The 5,583-nt window shown below is 35.3% G+C and overlaps 1 protein-coding gene across 1 annotated transcript in view; it reads right to left on the reverse strand.

Moving 5' to 3' along the window:
• LOC106463897 (serine/threonine-protein kinase TBK1-like) overlaps positions 1-5,583 on the reverse strand; it is a 43,403-nt gene that overhangs the window by 27,411 nt on the left and 10,409 nt on the right. The gene's annotated exons all lie outside the window — the stretch shown is intronic.

Raw genomic sequence — 5,583 nt, forward strand, 5'->3', positions numbered from 1 at the left:
CATTCATGTTACTTCTATATGTTGTAATAGATCATCCCTCATGTTTCATTCATGTTACTTCTATATGTTGTAGTAGATCATCCCTCATGTTTCATTCATGTTACTTCTATATGTTGTAATAGATCATCCCTCATGTTTCATTCATGTTACTTCTATATGTTGTAGTAGATCATCCCTCATGTTTCATTCATGTTACTTCTATATGTTGTAATAGATCATCCCTCATGTTTCATTCATGTTACTTCTATATGTTGTAGTAGATCATCCCTCATGTTTCATTCATGTTACTTCTATATGTTGTAGTATATCATCCCTCATGTTTCATTCATGTTACTTCTATATGTTGTAGTAGATCATCCCTCATGTTTCATTCATGTTACTTCTATATGTTGTAGTAGATCATATCTAATGTTTCATTCATGTTACTTCTATATGTTGTAGTAGATCATCCCTCATGTTTCATTCATGTTACTTCTATATGTTGTAGTATATCATCCCTCCTGTTTCATTCATGTTATGTCTATATGTTGTAGTTGATCATATTTAATGTTTCATTCATGTTACGTCTATATGTTGTAGTTGATCATATTTAATGTTTCATTCATGTTACGTCTATATGTTGTAGTAGATCATTCCTCCCATCTCATTCATGTTACTTCCAAATGTTGTAGTATATCATCCCTCATGTTTCATTCATGCTGCTTCCAAATGTTGTAGTAGATCATCCCTCATGTTTCACTCATGTTACTTCCAAATGTTGTAGTAGATCATACCTCATGTTTCATTCATGTTACTTCCAAATGTTGTAGTAGATCATACCTCATGTTTCATTCATGTTACTTCCAAATGTTGTAGTAGATCATACCTCATGTTTCATTCATGTTACTTCCAAATGTTGTAGTAGATCATCCCTCATGTTTCATTCATGCTACTTCCAAATGTTGTAGTAGATCATCCCTCATGTTTCACTCATGTTACTTCCAAATGTTATAGTAGATCATCCTTCACCTACCTCTTCGTTTTTTTCTTTTTGTTGTTTTTTCCTGTTGATCAACCACTGTATTGTTGTCTTCTGTCCATATCTAGTTTCATCTTATCTAGCTATGTGTCTTATTCATCTCCAACATTTGTCTGCTACTAGCTCTACTGCCTCTTTAACTCCCATTTTCTACCTGATCTAATCATTTATTTTTCTTTATAGTCTTCTAATTCCTAGAATATTTCTTTCCATGTCTCTTTGACCTTGTTTGGAACTTATTTTTTACTAAGTATATATGGTAATGTAAATATATGGGTGTGTTGGGCTAAGGATTCCTCTACAGTAGGTGTCTGTGACTTGTTGGCAACGAATTTGACAATAAATGAACAGCACGTACTCCACTTGTTTTTAAAATAACATAAGTATTCGAAACAAGTTAAATGTATGTACAAAATTCTTTACACTAGAGAGATCATAGTTGTATCTTAAATGCTATACAGTTATCTATCTTCTTCTTGTCAAAAATGCATTTAGGCCAATTCAGTTGCTTTAGAATTCAGTTGACAAGATGAAATATTTTTCTATATTGTTTATTGCAATAGTATCCATGTATGATTCACGTTGTCATGTAAAAAAGGATCAAGCAAGATATCAAGCTTCTTAAAGTCTCAAAAAGTGACATCCCAAATGTAGTTTCATGGGAGCTGAAGAAAGTGTAGAAGAAAGACCCTTCACCATAGAAACTTCAGGACAGTGCCCAAGAGGAAGTCAAGCACAAGAAGAAAGAGGAACAAAATCTACTGAGTCAGTATACAGATAAATTAGGATATACAGACCCCAGAAAACACAAGATAAGGTGAAGGCAAGGGATCCTGTCAAGATGAAGCAATATTGGAGGCCCTACATGAGAAGAGACTGAAAAAAGAACTGTAAATGTTGGTGTAGATTGTATGAGAAGACTTAGTATATGAACCAAAAACAGTTTTTGTATATTGTGAAAAAAAAATTGTTAATATTTTTCTTGAAGAGGAGCTTACTGTCAGATATAAAAGACTGTTTAGTGTAGGTAGTATTATGAATTTATTTATTTTGTCGAACACTGTGTTTACAAGCCAATGATGTTGAGGCTATGGAGATTTCTAGAAGGCCTAAGTGACAGATGTATAAATAGCTGTGATCAGACAAATGAAAACAGAGTAAAAGTAATATCACATGAAAGAGAAGTTTGGTCAGAGAAAAGTTATGAAACATAAATTTAGCCATTGTGAGAGTGAATGGCTTAACGGTTGATATGTTAGAGAGTGAAATTAACAGTCTGGAAAGAGATAAGGAGAATAATTTGTTTTCTCAAAGGGTATTCTAAACTAATTGAACCCACCTGCATGGACTTTGAGAAAAAGGAAACGATTATTGAAAATTCAGGATACAACTGTAGTAACCCTTTGAGCTCTTCTGATGACTGCAGTTGCTTCAGCAGACTTCTTTTTGTCTAGTTCCTCCAAATTCTTACTACCTGGTATGTTTCCTATCACCAAGTTGTATATTGGTTCTTTGATACACGTGTCTTCAAGGTCTCCTACATAATATGGAGTATCCACCTTTATTTTTGTTTTGGGAAACTTTCTCCCTGTCCCATCAATTAGTACACACACAGGTGTACCTTGCCTGTCATCTGATCATTGAACAAAACATTCCACAGATGTTTAAATATTTCCTACTGATTTAGACTCTGAAGTAATGTTGTACCTACATACAAAACATTTCACAGATCTTTAAGTATTTCCTACTGATTTAGGTTTGACCTCTACTAATCAAGTGACATTGGTGCTATGTTCTATGTGAAAAGAAAATGCCAATGTGTCTCTGGAGAAAAATGTTTAACTAATGCATCATACCAGCAACGACATATGGAAGTGAAACCTGGAGACTGACAAAGAGAATGAAGACAAAATTACAAACAGGTCTGTCAGGTATAAAAGACTGTTTAGTGTAGGTAGTATTATTAATTTATTTATTTTGTGTTTGTAATTCATTGATGTTGAGGCTATTGAACATTGTGTTTGCAATCCATTGAAGTCGAGACTATGGAGATTTCTAGAAGGTGTAAGTGACAGACGTATAAATAGCTGCAACCAGACGAGCAAAAACAGAGTAAAAGTAAAGTCACATGAAAGAGACATTCGGTCAGAAAAGTTAAAAAACGTAAAGTGAACTGTTTTGTGCGTGACTGGCCTAATGATTGATATGTTAGAGTGAGATTAACAGTTTTAAAAAAAAAGGAGAATAATTTGTTTCATCAAAGGGTGTTCTAAACTAATTGAAAAAACCTGTGTGGACTTTGACAAAAGGCAGACGATTATTGGAAGTTTGAAAAGTAGGCAATTATTGGAAGTTTAGAGGACAACTGTGGTAACTCACACAAAACATAAGTGAATTATAATCTGATATTATTGCAATAAAAATAGAGAAAAATAGTTTGGCCTGTCAACTGAATTCTAAAGCAATTGAATTGGCCTAAATGGACTTTTGACAAGAAGAGAACTGTATAGTGTTTAAGATACAACTATGATCTCTATAGTGTGAAGAATTTCGTAAATATATTCAACTTTTATTTTAATACATATATTATTTTAAAAGCAAGTGGAGTGCATGCAGTTCGTTTATTATCAAACTTATCACCAACAAGTCACACACGTCTATTGTAGAAGAATCCTTAGCCTAAAACACCCATATATTTACATTACTATATATGCTACTAAAAAGTAAGTTCTTGACATTTGGTGAGCCACAGCCTGGATTATACAGTGATAAATGGAAGAAAAGAAAACATAAATAACAGTGGAAATAAGTAGGCCTATACATATGCACAACTATAGTAGTAGTGCAAATAGTGTGGAGATTACAATCACACTATATACCCATGTCAAATTTTGATAAATGGATAGAAAGAAGAGAGCGTCTTGGGTTAAAAGACAGTGAACTATGAGAGTTTGTTAAATAACAACAACAACTAGAGAGAGAAGAGCAGCAACAGAAGAGAGAGGAGGAAAGACAGAGAAGAGAAGAAGAAAGACTGAAAGAAGAAAAGGAGAGAAGAAAATGAGAGAAAGGAAATACTGGAAATAGAGATACAGAGAATAAGAGCACAAATTGAGAAAGAAGAAAGGGAGAGAGGAGAGACTAGAAATAGAGAGAATAAGAGTACAAATTGAGATTGAAAAGCTCACCCAACTGAAGGAAGAAAGTCCCCAGAATGATAACGGAGTCAGGGCCAGTCGACCCAGGCTGTCCAAATTGGATGAACAGAAAGATGACATGGATGCTTTCCTGGAGGGATATGAAAGAATCACCTACAGTCAGAACTGGGAAAAAGGCAACTGGGCAGTCTGTCTCAGCCCACTTCTCACAGGAAAAGGCCTACAAGTATATGCAAGCATTATTTCGGAAGATGCCATGGACTATGACAAGTTAAAAGTGGCTTTGCTGAAATGATATGAGCTTACTGAAGAAGGTTTTCACCAGAAGTTTAGAGAAGTCAAACCTGATGCTGGAGAAACTGTATTTCAATTTGTGGCACGTCTACAGCAATACTTGACCAGATGGACTGACATGGCCAAGTGTGAAAATAGCTTCAAGGGATTGGCAGATCTACTAGTATGAAAACAGTTCATGATCATGTGTTCAACTGACATGTCACTGTTCCTGAAGGAGAGAGCACCAAAAGTCATAGACGAGATGATCAAGCTAGCAGAACAGTATATGGAAGCCCATGGATGGTGTACAAGTGGCAAGTCCAAGAATATCCAGTTAAATTCAAAACCAGTGATGGTTGACCAGAAGCAGGAGTTTAGCAAAGGTGACAGAAGGTTAATAGACAGAAGGGAGAAGACATTCTATATTTGTTATAAAATGGGGCACATTGTAAAAGAGTGCAAGTCCATTATCAGCAACAACAGCAGAAATCTCAACATAAAGCAGCTGAAGCTATTTACAAAGATAGTACTGGTAAGAAACAAGAAAATAGTGACTGTCACTATGGATGCTGCTGCCAGAAAAAACAAGATCAACACAACTTGTTAGCTTCACCACAAGAAGGAAGTGCCATTTCCATGATTGATCAGTGTACGACTATTGGTTAGCTCAAGATAGCAAATGGGTCAACAGTGCCAGTAGTGATTGGAGTATGTTACAAATATCAAGAGGTGCCAACAAATCATACTATACCAATATGTGATGGCTATGTAGGTGACAAGAAAGTGAAGGTTCTGCGAGACACTGGGTGCAGTAGTGCAACAGTGAGAGCCAATCTAGTAATATGTAGGTACTACATTACTTCTGAGAAAGCTTCAGGTGTCATCTCAGGGGCTCAGCACTCTGAAAATGGTCCAATTGAATGGAATAGAGATCTTCCAAAATCCTGTCTCTTGAGTCAGTAAGTCCAAAATCCTGTCTTTTAAGTCAGTAAGTAGACCAAAATCCTGTCATTTGAGTCAGTAAGTACAAAATCCTGTCTCTTGAGTCAGTAAGTCCAAAATCCTGTCTTTTAAGTCAGTAAGTAGACCAAAATCCTGTCATTTGAGTCAGTAAGTACAAAATCCTGTCTC

The sequence above is a fragment of the Limulus polyphemus genome, unplaced genomic scaffold, assembly GCF_000517525.1.
Source record: "Limulus polyphemus unplaced genomic scaffold, Limulus_polyphemus-2.1.2 Scaffold1511, whole genome shotgun sequence".
NCBI classification, from domain to species: domain Eukaryota; kingdom Metazoa; phylum Arthropoda; class Merostomata; order Xiphosura; family Limulidae; genus Limulus; species Limulus polyphemus.